The 17,867-nt window shown below is 38.3% G+C and overlaps 1 protein-coding gene across 1 annotated transcript in view; it reads left to right on the top strand.

Moving 5' to 3' along the window:
* Positions 1–17,867, top strand: part of LOC122787159 (versican core protein-like) — a 2,083,348-nt gene that overhangs the window by 1,507,858 nt on the left and 557,623 nt on the right. The window lies entirely within an intron of this gene.

The raw sequence follows: 17,867 nt of genomic DNA, 5'->3' as shown, positions 1-17,867 counted from the left end.
TCCTCATCTTCAAACTCTGCATTTAACTGCCTGTCTAATACTTTAAAACTTTCCCAGCAGGTGGTTGAAGTTCCTCATGAGGCAAGGAGGCCTAGCACCAGAAAATCCTGTGCAGATAAATGGAAGAGATTTTGCTCTTGGATGCTAGCTAAAGGAGAAGACTCTTCTCATCCTTCTCTTTCACTCATTCTTGACTACTTAATGGTGGACTTTCCTTTTCTTCAATCAAAATTCATGCTTCAGCAATTTCAGCTCATTGTTCTTTTGAGCAACCCATTTTTTCTCACCCCTTGATAAAACAGTTTCTGAGGGGAGCTAGTAATCTTAGACCTCCCAGAAGAGCTTCTACTCCTGCTTGGGATCTTAATTTTGTCCTGGAAAAACATACTCTGCCTCCCTTTGAACAAGCTGCCTCTGCAGATTTAAAGTTTCTATCCTGGAAGACTGCTTTCCTTTTAGCTATTACTTCAGCTAGAAGGGTATCTGAGCTGCAAGCCTTAATGGCAGTAGAACCTTTCATTATTTTTCACTCAGATCGGGTTTCTCTGAGAACCAATCCCTCCTTGATGCCTAAGGTAGTTTCCAGTTTAACCCTTAACCAGTCTATTCACCTGCCTACATTTTTCAACAATCCCCAAAATAAAGGGGAAAGTATTCTGCACTCTCTTGATGTGCATAGACAGCTGAGATTTTACTTAGGACCAAATCCTTTAGAAAATCTGAACAGTTGTTGGTTAGTTTTGCTCCTGGGGCTCAGGGTAAAGCTATTTCAAAACAAACCATCTCCAAATGGAATGCTCATTGTATTCACTTTTGTTACCTGCAGCATGGCAAGGTTCCCCCTCAGGGTATTAGGACCCATTCTACTAGAGCAGCCTCTACCTCTGCAGCCTTTCTGAGAGGTGTGCGTACTAAGGACATTCTAGAAGCAGCTACTTGGTCTTCTGTCCATACTTTCACAAAGCATTACAATCTACCTTTGTTTTCTAAATCTAGGGCTGGTTTTGCCTCTGCAGTTTTGCAGGGCCTTCTTACCAACCCTTAATCTGTGATCCTTCCTCCACCCTTTGTCTTTTTTCCTGGGCATTTGGAATCAACCCATATGTGAGGACTGCAGCAGTGAAACACGAAAATATAGTACAGTTGTGTACACTTACCATAAATGTAGATGTTCAAGTGTATTCACTGTTGCAGTCCTGGTTTCCCACTCTCCAGTCCCCTTTTTTTCCTAAGGCACAGACTATATATATTTTTATTTTTTGTATGACGTGTCCAGGGTGCTACTTTCCTGGATTAACCTTCTTTTGGGGGCTCCTGACACTTAAGGCAAGAAAAACTGAGGAAATGGCATTGGCTACCTCCCTTTATATCTGACGTTCTGACATCAGTTTTACAACAAGCAGCGGTCGACGTCATATACCAAGGACTCTGGTATTCAGGCCAACTGAGGGCTACCGGGAACCCGATAACCCATATGTGAGGACTGCAACAGTGAATGCACTCGAACATCTACATTTATGGTAAGTGTACACAGCTGTACTTTGATGCACTTGTTTGTTTTATGCAAATTATATCACTTCCAGTTTTTCTGTATTTGCTAAGTGGATCAGGACTGTGGCTAAAATGTGTCCTGTACCATCTCACTGAACTAGTAAACAAAGAAATAAATAAAAAGGACCCACTACTGTATATCAATAAGATGACTTTTATGTGCAATTCAGTTTTGTTTCATCCACAATCTGTTTTATAATTCAGTTATGTTTTACATACAAACTGTTTTTCTCCTCCAACTGCACTTCCTTACCCATGATGATCAGCTGGTCACAACACCCTCGTGAACTTCAGGCAACTGTAGACAAATTAGTGGGCATTCCAAACACATAAAAATAGATTCTGTACTCCAAAGTTCCTTGCTCCTATTGGCAAACCTGGAATAAATTCCAGCACAACCAGTACAGTACAGTATTGCAGTACATCTCCTAAAAAAAACCTTCAAGCCCTTGCTGGAAAAATACTTGTGGTTGTTGCCTTGCTTAAGTTACTTAATTTTTCCAAACATTTTCAGTATTCTGTAATCTATATGTCTTTTCTTCACACTTAATTTTAATGGCATTAATGCTGTTTTTCACCAAAGCTGGCAAACTCTGACTTGTTTAGTTTGTATGTGGATTTGTGACAGCTAATAACTCAATTTGCAGATTTCTCTCACTCTAATTGTAAAATCTGTAAATATAATATGCATTAAGAGCAGGGGCAGCTCGTGATATTGGACTGCAGCCCCCCAGCTGTAAAACAAAAAGCAATCTGCACAACCCATTAAAAAAGAAATAAAAATGAAAGTGATCCCGAAACTGTACAACTCCGCCCACGCATTCCAAAACTCCACCCACACATACGTGTTATTCCCATCACATAGGAATCAATCCGGACTGCTAGTGAACCAGTCCAGATTAGGGAAAATCATTCAAAACAACAGAGATCCCAGAAGTTTATGCAGCTACAACTGCATAGACTTGATGGGGATCGGACTGCAACGTCTGCAGGCTGGGACCTATAAGCTTGCTCTCGAGAATGCAACGTCTGGCTGGCTAGCCTGCTCTCGCAGGACAAGCAGCAAGCATTTAGGTTCTTCCGTTTATTTAGTTGGGGTTCCTGCTTTATGGCAGAACTGAACAGTGGCAGCAGGTTCAAATGAACGTTTATAATTTAGTTGGAAGAACAGAAGTTTCCTTCTGGCAGAACAGAAGTTTTTCTTGTTATAGCAGTGTGGGCAAGTATTATGGCAGAACTGAACAACAACAGTGGTTTCCTTCTGAACATTTAGTTGGGATAATGGAAGTTTCCTTCTGGCAGAACAGAAGTTGTGTGTGTGCTAGTAACAAACAGTGAGTATGTAGGTACTTCCGTTTGAGATGTAGACTGTGTGTGTGTGTGTGTGTGTGTGTGTGTGTGTGTGTGTGTGTGTGTGTGTGTGTGTGTGTGTGTGTGTGTGTGTGTGTGTGTGTGAGAAGCCCCAGTTACATATAGCTGGTGGCTACAGTTAGACTCAAACCCTGAGCCTTGGGAATCGGGTAGCTACAACTTAGCTGCCCCACCCACTGCTATTTGTAAAATGTTTGCCTCATATTTTTGTTCTGTTCCTCATAATGTTCACTAAATAATGACATGCATTTGAATTTCAGACTTCATATTCTTCAGAAAGTTCATGGTGACACAAAACCTTTTATTCTAGAAATTTTCTGTTTATATGATCAATATTTGAAAATGTTCCCTATTTTTGGGGCTGTATAGTGGCTTTGTCTAGGTTTTTTTGGGCTAAGAGGTTGACAACTATGGTGAGAACCGAATTCACTGAATATATTTGGGGGCTGTATTCCCCCGTTATTGTCTTTGTCTAGCTGTTCTGTGCTAAGAGGTTGAGAGCTGTGGTGAGAACTGAATTCACTAAATGATAGCCATTTAAGTTTCAGTCTGGCTTTCAAAAAGCAGCTGATTTGGTATAGTGGTATGTTGCTCTGACTGTAGAGCACAGGGTCCTGGGTTCAAGGCTTGGCAGTGAAATCCATGGTGGTAAAGCAGCATTTTATTCTAGCAACTTTCCAAGATTATACAAGCAATGTTTAAAATGTGTCCCTAGTTTTGGGGCTTTTGTCCAGATTTCTTGTGCTTCAAAGTTGATAATTACAGTTGAGTGGATTTTACAAGGAGCTGAGAGCTTGAAGAGAAGTTTAGTGCTACTTATGCAGAATCTGATTGCCTTGTTAATAGCACAACAGGTAGTGTACTTGCATTTGATGCAGAAGGCTGCACATTCTACTTCCACAGTATATAGATGCATTGTTGATACAGTACTGTGTTGTACTTTTAAAGGGGGTAGATGCTGCAGTCCTAAGAATGCCCTCTTTGTCACAGATACCTAGTAACGATGAACCTCTTATCAGTTTGCCATCCATTCCCTATTGCAATATTACTAGCTTATCATCTTTTCTATTGTAATGTAGGCAATTTATTCCTCAAGGGCAACAGTCATTTTATTTGTTGATGAAACAATAAAATATAAAGTTGTTTGCTAGCAGCAACCTCTTCATTTAGTTACATATCTCTCTAATGTGGAATTACTTAGATAACTTTTACTTATGCATATATTGTGCATATTTACTGATACTGGTGGATTGTAGAAGTTTGAGTAGACTTTTATGATGGAAATCTTCTGAATTGGGCAGTTTTGTCATTATTGCTGCATGTATTTTATTTCATTGTTTAGTGGAAAAATGTTCAAAACAATAAATTTAAAATGCCCTCTAACAACTGCACTGTATTATACAAGGAATATAATTTAATACAGTCAGGAAGGTTTATCAGAGAACACATGTATGTTTCCTGTGCAAGGGGCCTATGATTTGAAAACAGCCCAGAGTTGATCTTTATCTGCCACTGGCCAGATGTATTTTCTTTGAATGCGGGTTTCAATGCTGTTTCAATGAATGTGAGTTTCAAAGGCAGAAAAGTTTTAATGCTAAGTCTATTTTCATTGTGAGACTGCATTGCTTTGTTTAGTAGATGTCTATTAGTGTTATTGTTTGTGCTGTAAAATGTAAAATAAAACTTTTAAATGAAATCCAAATCATCATAGAAGTAAAGTAGTATATGTTTATGGTAAATGGGGTGAAATAGCCAAGTAATGGGACATTGGAATAGCTGCAGGGGGGAGGCCCCATTCAACCATGATTTTGTGAGGGAGGAAGGGCGGCAAACTCAGACAGCCCCACCTGAACTATACCTCTCAACTGTCCAAATTGTTGCAGTATGAATAGATTTTTGCTTCTTATTTATGGTTTGTTCCTCATAAAATTTGTGGTCTTCTGGCAAATCATTTAGGAATGAAGTCACTAAATAATGACAGACATTGAGTTTCAGACTTCATAACCTTCAGAAAAATACATGCTAAAGCAATACCTGTTACTCTGTCAACTGTCTAAGTTTAAACAAGAGCAATTTTTAGTACTGTTTGTATATTCCCACAATGTATTTGGCCATGTCCAGATTTCCTGCATTAAGAGGTATGTGCAAATAAATCACTTTATAGAATTAGGTATATCCAAACCTCTCCACTGTCCCCGAGTTTGGCTCAAAATGTTGCTCTCCCCTTAATAATCCCTCTGCAAAATGGCAAAATGGCAAATTTGGAAGAAAACATGGAGGGTTTACAATTAATAAATATTGTAATGATCAGAGTTATAGATTACTTTTAATTTCAGAAATGCATGTAGATTCTCTTATTTTGTCAGCTGCTCAAGTTAACAGTACTAATATTAAAAAAGTGTCCTTTCTTTGACAGGTTCCCAGCTGTATTGTGTGGCTATTTTATATTTTTGCATCACATTTTCGGTCCGTTTATCATAAAATTGTGGTTTTCTGGCAAATTAGTGGCAAATCATTAAAGATTGAAGTTAGAAAATATTGACAGACATTTGAGTTTCAGATTTCATACCCTTCAGAAAATTCATACTAATGCAAGACCTACTATTCTATTGTCTAAGTTCATTAGAGCAATATTTAAAAAGTGTCTTTATTTTTGGGCCTTTGTCCCACTTCTGTTTATGCCTTTGTCCATATTTCTTACTCTGAGGCTGAGAGGAATGACAAATGTGTCAGAGCCATCACCGTTAGCCAGAGACATTTCAAATTGTGACATGCTTGTTGCATCCCATTCCCCCACACAGTGACTCTGCATGTGTCCAAGCAAGGCAAGGAGCAGTTATGCAGTGTAAGTGCGCAGAGTATCCCCCCATCCAAGGTAGACACAAGTACTACAGTGGCTTTTCATCTGTCCTTGATTTTGCAGAATGTTCTGGTTTTCTGTCATATTTTATACTGTTGATTTATGCTTCTTATTATTCAGAAAATGCATGTTGTTGCAGTGCCTGTTGCTTTAATGACCATCAGGTAAGCTTGTCTGAGACTGTAAGATGCAAGTAAGCTTTAATAAGCGTATTGTTAAAGAATTGCCAACACTGAAATCCTTTTTGTTGTTGCCATGCAGAGAATATTTACATAAATAGGTAGCGTATAAGCTTTAGGTATTGAAATGCATATGAAAGTATTTGTAATAAGGGACAGGATTACAGTATTTTCAGAAGCTCATTACATTTATTGGAGACTTATAGTCATCATTGCAGGCTTTACGGTAAGAGCATAAATTATGTAACATAGCTTCATCAGTTATCTCTATCAAGTACAGTACTTAATTTGAGCAGTTAACTTCCAAAAAGTTAATTCTCTGTCCTATGTGTTAGTATGACCTATTGCCTTCTTTATTGTTTGCTGTCTAAATTATATTATATTATCATTATACAAGTATTTCTCCATTGAACTCTAAAGAAAATGAGACTTCCCAGCTGAGTATTCCAGGATGACAAATAGGTAGACTAACAGATAGCTAGATGAGAAGACGGAGATAGATACATAGCTAGTTAGATAGCTAGAGATCAATGCCTAGACAGACAAATATATAAGTAGCAAGCTATATAGACAAAATAAGTCAATAAATAAGTCACACAGTATAGTCATGTTGAGAAAATGCTTAATTGTCAAAGAATGTACAGACAGCAAGAATAATAAGAATATAATGTATCTTAAAGTGTGCAAGAAACAATAGGATCGGTCTACCTGTCACAGAATACAGAGACACTGCAGGAACATGTTATATGTCACAGACTACAAAGGTGTAGCAGGAAAATCACAAAGTATAGAGACATTGGAACACACTACATGTCACAGAATGCAGACACACATTGGAACATGCTACATGCCACAAAGTGCAGAGACTTTGGAACATTCTACATGTCACAGAAAGCAGAGACACTTTGGGACATGCTACATGTCACAGAATACAGAGACACATTGGAACATACTACGTGTCACAGAGGGTGGAGATACAGTAGAATGCGATACTTGTCACAGAATGTAGAGATATGTTGGAACATATTACATGTCACAGAGTGCAGAGATACATTGGAACATACTACATATCACAGAGTGCAGACACACCACAGGAGCATGCTACATTGTCTAATAGGTTCATAGGAGGTTACTAGGCTATTGGCCTAAGGGCTTTGTAAGCCTAGCTATGTTATAGTCTTGGTACCTTATTGACCAAGTTCTATGGTCTATATTTGCAGCACGAGTTTATAATCAAAACTGACTGCCCCTATCCAAGAGGGACACAGGTGACACCCCCAGGGTAAATTTATAATCTCCCGTCCAATTGTCTATATTACGCTTAAACAGGGTCATTGAGGAGCTCTGTTTTATGTGACTTGGGAGTTTGTTCCAGAGGAGTGGCAATCTCTGGGAGACATATATGTTAATGTCACAGGCTAGGTTGAGATCCCTAGAGTGAGTGAGTCTTGTCCCATTTGGCTTATGGATGTGCAGCATTTCTGTTAGGGCAGGGTCCAAGACAGCTCTGTAGGCCAGGCACAAGTCACCTGTCAGCAGCCTGTAAGATACAGAGGACAGTGACAGGTCCTTCAGTCTGTCCATGTAGATCATGTGTTAAAAGCCCTGAATTTTCTTGGTGAGAAACCTCTGAGGTCCCTCTAGCTGCTGCAGGTATTTTGGTGATGTATATACAGAAGGGAGCATTGTACTCTACTAGTGGTCTAATGAGGGTTACAGAGGAGTTATAACATCCATAGTCTTGGATGTGATGCCCTTACTAATGAGATGTGCAACATAGGAGGCTTTCCTTACCACTGAGGACACATGGTGATCCAATTTAAGGTCGCTATCAACTTGCGTTCCCAAATCTCCACAGGGTTTGAGCTAAGGGGGTACTGTTAATATTGTAATTTGCAGGGACTTTCCCTTTGCCAAAAGGGATGATAATGCATTTTTGTTTGCATTTAGTTTAAGTCCATGGCCATGGCACAATCATTTGTCTGTGTAAGCCCTTTTTGTAGTATGTCAGCATTGTTGGGGGGCTCATTGATTGCACCCAGTTCATCTGCAAACTTAGTAAGTCAAAGGCCATCTATTTTAACATGGACTACTGAGAAATAGATTCCAAACAGTGGTGGGCCCAGCATAGATCCTTGTGATACACAACTGGTAACTGGTCTGCTGGTAGAGGTGGAATCCCCAACTTTGACTGTATGCATTGTGTTGGTAAGCCAGCTGGCAACCCATCTAGTGACATATGGGTGATTTTCTCAATGATGCCTGAGTGGGGGATTGTGTCAAAAGCATTGGCCTAGTCAAGATAGGCTGTATGTACTGTTTTGCCTTCATCCAGGGCTTTGGTGACATTCTCAAAGAAGTCCACCAGGTTTAATAAGCATGATCTACCCTTAATGAAGGCAAGACTAAAAAATACAGAGAGACAGCAGGAATACTACATGTCAATGAGTTCAGCAATCCAATATGAATGTGTTACAAATCACAGACTGGAGAAACACAGAAGAAACATGCTACATATGACAGATTGCACTGGCACAAGATGAACATATTTAGTGTCATAGATGCGGAGGCAAACCAAGGAAATTCTGACTGTCACGTAATGCAGATGTGCAACAGATTCATGGTACACATGCAGAGTTGTAATGCACTCTAGAAATGTGTTATAAATGGCAAAGTTCAGAAACAAAGCACAGCAGAAATACATTATATGTTGTATAGCAGCAGTTCTGGAAAGATGAGATGCTAGGCTTCATTAACAACAGTACATAAGAAACTTGAATCACAGCTAACAGTATATCACACTTAACTGATTTAGAATAAAAACATTTGCAATAATAGCCACCCAGCAATGTAAACCTTGACTCAAGATGATTGTCACTGCTGAAGTGACACCCCCGACCTGACGTGCAAAATGGGAAAAGGGGTTGAGGATGGATGGATGGATGGATGGATGGATGGATGGACACGTGCAATAATATAATATTGACAAGTAAGAAGCTAACAGTGGCCACTCAAGAATATATTTCATCGTTCTTAGTGGCTATGAAATTTTACTACATGGAGGAAAGAAGATTAGAGATTAAAGTGGTTTGCAGCCCCCTATTGATGCATGTATTCACAAATTTATATTATCTTCAGAATTATCAGTGGAGTTTTCCCTATACAACAAGAATAGTGACATCTATAACATTATTCACTATTCTGCACGGTTTTCATGTGCATCTCTGAGTTTTGGCAAGATGAAGCTCCAACTGTTTCAAATAAACACATTAAAGCCTCAACTCATTAACACTCTTAAAAAAGTATTCTTTTTTCAGGGGCATTTTCTGTACTCCACACTTCCTCTCTTACATATATTAACTCCGTGTCTGCACAGTTATGGAGAATAGATATGTTCTCGCACATGCATATAGACTCTACATGACCAGGGAGTTCCTATGAGAAATAGAGACTGATGAACTAAACATCAGTGAGATGAAATTGGCAACTTCAACTCTTATGCAGTTTGCACTTAGCGACATGTAGGATAATACAGCTGCATGCTGTTATCCTCAAAGAAAATGATATCCAATTACCCAGTCATCGAGCCCTGTAGAGCCTGTTAAGTTTCATCAGCCATTAAGCAATACAGCACAACTCATAAGTTAGTTTCCCAGAGATCATGGTAAGTAATCAGGTAACTGAAACTCATTTCAGTGAATAAAATCACCAACTCATTTTTCTGATTCAGCATTTATCTTTAACAATGTACCATTGAGCATTATTTTTTATGATGCACCCCCAATTTAATAATTATAACTTGGGAATCATGTATATTCATTGTTTCATGATATCATATCAGCAGTTTTAATGCTAAAAAAATGTTCAGTCTAGCAGTGCTTTAAGACAGTGAACTGTTAACAAGCTGGTTTCTGTGACTGGGTTTGATTCCTATAGTTTCCATTTGCCTATTGTATGACTCTGACTCACTTAATCAGACAGTGCTCTGAGGCAATTGGAAAACTGTGCAAGGCTCCTAAATGATCTCTAAGGCTGCATATTTAATAACTACTTGTGAACTTATCTCTGGGGAATTGCACAAACTCACCCTTCTTTCCATTGCTCAAAGTCATGATACCTCATAGCTCTAATATTTAAGTAGTGGAGTAGCACAGCCCCCTCGCCCTCCCATTTTGTATTGTTGTATTAATCTCATATACTGATTTCATGAAATAATAATTCATTAGCTTCATTTTTATGACATGAGATTCATTGCAATGTCATTCAAAAATTTGCCATGTACATCTTTCCTGAGCTTCCAGTTATACTTATTAACAGACTTATTAGTTTGCACTTCCCTGGACCAACACAGACACACATATATACATACACACACACACACACACACACACACACACACACACACACACACACACACACACACACACACACACACACAGACACATATATATGGATTCCCTTTACGTGATCAAATGTTTACTTACCTGAAACTTAAAAGGACAAGACGACTTCACCAAAAACTTACTTTCATGAACTGTCAGATCACTGCAATTTTACTCAAGGAAATGGTGAACATTTCCCTTTTTGCCACTGTAGTGCGATCTTGGAGTTGGTATATTTAATTAAGGAGGGTTTGGAGCTGAAGCCTCCCAGTTGGGTGGGTTTGATTTGCTTCAGTTTATTTTGTTATAGTGGCCAAGTAATTCCTTTCTCAGAGTAAACTTGCAGTGATCCAAGTGTTCATGAAAGTAAGTTTTCAGTGAAGTTGTCTCATCCTTTCAGTTTCGGGTAAGTGAAAATTGTGTGTGAAGTAGACACACACATATATATATATATATATATATATATATATATATACATGTACATGTGTGTGTACACACACACACACACACACACACACACACACACACACACACACACACACACACACACACATTGCCAAACCTCTGTGTATGTATCTAAGTTACTTTATAGTAATATTTAAGCAGCTACAATAGGGTCTATAGTGTTGTTGCATACATTACATCACTGGGTGCCCCCCCCAGCTGTTACAGAATTGCCCAGAACTTAAATCAGCCTATCTCCCTTTATTCTACAAGCTATACTTTGAATGGATAATTCAGACAGATTAAAGCTATTTGCTGCTAAATTAACACTCACTCCCTTACCTGCCGTCACTTATCATTTGACTAGTGCAATGCATAGAAGCTTACTGCTAAGCAAAGTAACTCTAACATAACTGCTTGCTGATTGATTGTTTTTTGTGGGTCGCAAAAGGATCGTGGCTCAGCCCACTCCTTTCCACCCTCACTATGCCCGGGCTCCATTCCGCAGCCCTACCCTACCCCCAATTCCCACCCACCCCAGCTATGCCTAAACATATCTAACCCATGCCATGCCAATCTCATTAACCAACCAATCACATAGCATAATTATTTTCTTCTACCACACACTCTTCCCACCCCCGCCAAAAACACACTATAGAAATACTCCTATCAAACAAAACTAGCACCCCTTAACTATCAACTTAACCCAAAATCTACATTACAGCCCAGCCATATCACATGGTGTTAAGCACAGTCACAGTAGCTGTCATACTCCTCCCACTAACAGCCCATTTAACCTCATATCACAGCAACCTAAAAGACAACATAGACATCCATTGCAGACATCTCACTAATTCACGACAAATTATATTCTATAACATCACTATATCCCCCCATCTTTAACATTACAACCATCCAATTAGCACACTTTAATATATTTAAAGCATACCTCTCAACTATACAGATTTTCGCAGAATGTCCAGATTTTTGCCTCATATTTTTGGCCTGTTTTTCATAAAATTGTAGTTTTCTGGCAAATTAGTGGCAGATCATTAAATATTAAAATTAGAAAATAATGGCAGACATTTGAGTTTCAGACTTCATACCCTTCAGAAAATTCATGCTAATACAAAACATGTTATTTTATCAACTTTCTAAGTTTGTAAGAGCAATATTTAAAAAAATCTACCTATTGTTGGGCCTTTGTCCTACTTTTTATGGCTTTGCCCATTTTTCTTGCTCGAAGAGGTTGAGACGTATGATTTAAAGTACCTAATACCTCCAGTCTCTGACTACAATACAACTGGCGCATTATTAAAACTATAAACTATAGCATTGCCAGATTTGCTACTGCTTCCTCCTTTAGGACCCATCGCTGCCATAATCTGAAACAATTAGGCTGGTTATAGCTTCTGAATCAGATTCACTTTAAACAACTCACCATTGTGCACAAAACCCTTTTACAACCTACCAATACCCCAATACTTGCTAGTCTCATTACCCAATATAAGAACCTTTCAGCTTTACGCTCATCTAATAAACTACTTGTATCAACATGTAAATCTAATAACATGGCAGGAGATGCTCTGTTCTCAAATGCAGTTGGAAAGTATTGGAACCAACTCCCCCATGAACTTACATCACTGTCTTCATTTACACTTTTTAAACACAATCTGAAACTCTATCTTAAAACCCATTGGTTATGTACCTGTACAAATCCAGACTAATCTCGTACTATATCCCAAATACCCTCTCTTAAAACCTAATTCCTGCTCTATCTGTGTCTTTTTAGATCAAGGCCTATCCTTGGCAAAAACTTATCTTATCCTAATAGAGATAATTTAAAATACCTAGTTAAATTCTTCTGCATATAATTCTAAAGCATCCTACATAAGGCAGGCAACAATTATTGTTTAAACTGTGAGCATTGCTGAAATGTTGAAACTTGAAGTATGCATTTGTTTAACAATTGCTTTCCAGTTACTAATGAAGTCTTGTACATAAAGTCTAAAATATCTTATCTAATGCTTGTAACATGTTTTTTGTATAAACTGTGAAGATTCCTGAACTGTTTAACTGTATAACAACTAGTACATGTATGTTAGTAGTCTAGTAATCTCTTGGAGCTTATCTCCCTGGGACGCTACTGAAAATGGACATAAATCCAGTTAGACTATCCCGGTCAACAAATGTAAAATAAATAAAATAAATAAATAAAAAGGTTGAGTTACATAGCATCTAAACTTACCCAAAGTAGAAATATACACCCAAACCAAGGACCAAGCTCTACTACTCTCAGAACCCATCTAACCACATAAACCTCTATGGATTCACCCAAATTATCAAAACATATACAAGGATAGAGAAGTCATCCAACAAACAGTTCATCTTGGATTGGATATTAACCAGTAGACCTATATTATCCACACAATCTGGCTGTCTCCCAGTCAGCTTTAGTGACCATCTCCATACACTCCTCCTTAGGCAACATTCCTATCCAACTAAACCCACTACTTATCAACTAATTAGAAACAAAAATAACTTTAACTCTAATACTTTCTTATGTACTCTAAACCAATGTAACTGGGAGCCACTTAGACAACTCCCCCTAGAGGACGCTGTCCAATATCTTAACTCTACCTTTCTAGATATCTTAAACATACAAGCACACCCTAGATCCTTAAGAATCAAATCATACTTTTCCCCATACTAAAACAGAGGTATAAAGCCTGGAATTTCACACAAACTACAGGAACACAATTCACAAAACAAGCCTACTGGGAACTTAGAAATAAAGCAAAAAGACAGTTGAAACAGGACAAAATACAGTACTACCAGGAGGCAGGAAGTAAACACAAAAACAACTCACAGAACTTTTGGTCAGCTAATAATAAAATACTCCATCATTGTAAAGCTGCCACTCCCTCCACAACCACAAACAATCCAGACAACATAGCAACCCAATTTAACAATTATTTCACCCAAATCATTTCAGCCCTCTCTATCAGTCACTTCCCCACCATCACAAATACTGAACCAATATCTCAAAACATTAACAACAAACCAATATCTCATAACAATGATAACACATCTTCAACCAGTCCCAACTGACCTAATAAAAAATGTATTAAAAAAGCTAAAACCAGCACACTAGCCTCTCATAACCTTCTTACTGACTTTCTGAAAATTGTATTTTAAATAGTATTGCTTACCCTGTATCTATTCTAATCAACAGCTCCATTTCTGAACACCAAGTGCCTACAATTTGGATGACATCATACATTATTCCACTTCACAAAGGAGACACTTCTACTGACATATCCAGCTATCGTCCAATAGCTATCTTGTCCCCACTGTCTAAAATATTAGAGAAATGCATACATATACAAATAGTAGACTACGTATACAATGACAGTCTTCTGTCCAACACCCAACATGGTTTCCGCCCCCACCACAGCACCACTGCTGCTTAACTGTCTTTCACCAACACAATCAACCAACAGCGAATCAATGGTCATATTGCATCTGCTGTCTTTCTTGATCTGTCCAAAGCCTTTGACATGGTCTCCCACACCAAAGTAATTGAATCACTCTCTAAACTGAATATAAGCCCACTAACCCTTTCCTAGTTCTTTGTCTACCTTACTGGATGCCACCAAACAGTACTATGGCAAGAAAACCTCTTCCCTCTACTGCCAGTTATCCTTAGTGTACCCCAAGGGTCCATACTAGGTCCTCTTCTTTTCTCTATCATTACTAATAAACTCCATAGTTCTGCAACAAAAGCCATTGTGATTCAGTATGCAGAGGATTCCACTTTGATCTGCTCAGCTCCCACTACAACAGACTTAGTCACTTACACAAGAATCCTTTACTGCAGTAGAAACCTGGCTAAGGAATGCACAACTAATTTTGAACCCTAATAAAACTAAACTAATGCTTTTCCATCCTATCAGGCCAACAACATCCCCTCCCCCTATTAATATCACATCCAAAAACCACTATCGTCTCACCCGTATGCCACATAAACTCCTGGGAGTTATGATAGATACTAACTTGAGAGTTGACATCCATATCTCACAAACTATAAAGAAAGTTTACAAAAAACTTGGAATGCTATATAGAAATAAGCAGTTTATTACAACCTCAACCAAAACTACAATAGCTCAAACACACCTCATCTCTACTCTCCTGTACGCCTCTCCTATTCTCACTAAGCTACAAAAAACAGACCTGACAAAACTAGAGTCTTGCTATAACAAAATTGCTAAGTTTGCTACAGACTTCCCTTTCAGAATACATCATTGCACCGCACAACTCAAGTGGCTAGAATTCCCACAACTCTAGCTCTACAATCAATTAATCATGGCTCATAAGTTGCTCTACCAACCACAAAAAAACACTGACCCGGTGAACCTAATACATCCCTACATCAACAATAGGACCCTCCGCTCTAATAATAAACCCTTGCAAAGTGTAATCAAATCCAGTAACACTGCTGGGGACTCCCTTTTCTCCAACTTCATAGCTAAAACCTGGAACAAGCTGCTTTATGTTATAACTTCCAATACCAGTCTACCCCATTTCAAAAGAACACTAAACACCCAACTAACTACTACATGGCAATGCTCCTGCAATAATCCAGGATGATCTCTTACTCTGCATCCCTAGCCCCTAACCCCAATAACTCCACAACTCTACTGACTTATTCTATCAACTGTAACTCTCTTTCCTTGCAACAGCATTGCCAACTCACATGCACTGTTACATAAGTGTACACTGCAGTTTATGCTTAGTTAGGATGTTTTATTTGTGGTTCAAACCACAGCCTGACAAGGTCATACTCCTGTTAACTGAAACTTAAATCCAGTAATAACACTTCAGTCTATATATGTCTATATGTATACCACCCACTAGGAATATATGCCTTACTGTTCTGCATACTCGTTATTTGCCTGTCTCTAAAAATTTTATGTACCCTATATTAATAATCTTGTACAGCATTGTATGTGTATGTTTGTACTTGTAATTTGTTACTGTTGTATCTATTGTTTAATGTTGGGCTTTTCTCCCTGGGCCTTCTCTGCAAAAAGACATGTGTTTCCCGGTAAACAAATGTAAAATAAAAAAAAATTATATATATATATATATATATATATATATATATATATATATATATAGTGAGAGACAGATATATGCTCCATGGACATACAATTGTAGGGTAAAAAGCATACTCCATAAGTGCTAAAAACTGGCTTTTAACATGTTTAATTTAATTACCAGCACTTTTTAGAAGCATACTTAGCCCATTGACATGCACCCTTAAACAAAGGCAGTGGAATTTTACATGATTCCAGGTCTGTATCCACTTATCCTTGTCAATATTAGCCCTTTCCAACATAAATGTACAGATTTTATTCATCATTTTTTGGAATGATTGATCGATTTTTGGAGAGATGTGTTGTTAGCAAGGGAAGCTGAGCTGATAAAGGAGTGGTTATATTTAAGTTGCGCAACTCGTACAGATGGAGACTTTTACCTCAGGGCAAAGAAACATTAAGATTCTGGAACAAAGTTAGGTCTGCTTGTTCATTTTGTAAGTCAGTATTTGAGAATATTAATAGGAACGCTGGGGTAAGAGTCAAAACAAATATCCTGACATGCTAAGCTCTGTTTCAAATGTTATACTCGGGGGGGGGGGGTATTATAATCTGGTGGAGGTTTTGCTTCTGTACATGAACTTCCTAACTCTCTTATCAGCAGTGCTGCTGTAACCCCAAACCATGGTTTCTCAAATTCGGATTCCAAAGGCAACCACTACAGCTGTGCTTTTGCAACTGGAATTGGCTTTCTTCCTGATTCCCTTTCCTGTAACCAGCCTCAGCAAAAAGTCAGCCCCCACCCCCTGGCACAGAAGCAGAACATCTACCTGCACCAGTGGTAAACTAGGTTTAGTAAAATTCATAGGTCATGAAGTGCTGACCTTTTACACAATGTCCTCTTCACTCTTGAAGGAGGGCATGGATAGTATTTTCTGCCATCTCGTGGTGACCAGGAAAAACAACCAGGTGAAAATATCAAGCATGCACTAGGGAAATGCCAGAGGGTGAGGGGTCAGTGTAGCTTCACACACACATTTTCTGTCAGGATGTATAGCATATGGTGGTGCCAGGAAACTGCTCCAGGGCAGCGGTATAGGAAAGCCCTTACTATCTACATATATTTCACTACCCAATTTTTAGTACCTTTCCTCATAAGAAGCCATTTGTTGGAGACATAAAAGATATGATAAGGAACAAATGATGGGGCAGCTTAATCTGTAGTGACCAGCAAAGACTAGTGAGACCCCCTTTTAAAAAAAAGAATAACAAAATATTATACATTATTAAGATAGTTATCACTGTGGTGTCTTCACTTTCAGACCTCTTTTCCTTTCTCTTTCTCATTAATATATTTAGCACGGTATCAATTTCTCCACTTTCATAGGTTCATAGATTAGTACTAGGCTAACTGCCCTTCAGGACCATTTTAAACCTAGGCAATTAGCCCATGTGAGAATCAAACCCTGCACCTTGTGTCTGTAGGGTAAACACCTTAACCATTATGTCAACCTCCAACCCACTTTTATTTTTATCTCCATCATCTGTCTGTTACTGTGCTTCAGTTCCCCTCACTTTTATTCTGATGTTTTACTGATGTTTACTAATTTTGAAATCCAGGCTACCCAGTTTGTAACTAGTGCGGCTTTAATAATATCGCTTTGTTTTTGTTAATTTTGGTTTGATTTGCTTTTACATTTTATTTTTTCATTTCAGTTGTGTGGAGCTGTACTGAGATTTAGAACTGTAGTGCTGGAATTGGAACAGTTGTAAGTTCCTTAGGTAAATAATTTTTATAATAATATGAATAATTGTAGACCCACCCAGCTCTTCTATCTGAGTTCTTCAGCAGTGTTTTTTCAGATAATCAAACATATACAAAACTGGCACATTGAGTGTACAGCACACAGATGAGTATGTAGAACAGACAGTTGTAGATTAAAAATAAACAAGGTTTGTTTTTTAATTAGAATTTTAAACC

This window comes from Protopterus annectens, chromosome 13.part0, assembly GCF_019279795.1.
Source record: "Protopterus annectens isolate FY-2018-M chromosome 13.part0, PAN1.0, whole genome shotgun sequence".
NCBI lineage: Eukaryota > Metazoa > Chordata > Ceratodontiformes > Protopteridae > Protopterus > Protopterus annectens.
This window is presented reverse-complemented; position numbering and strand designations above follow the sequence as displayed.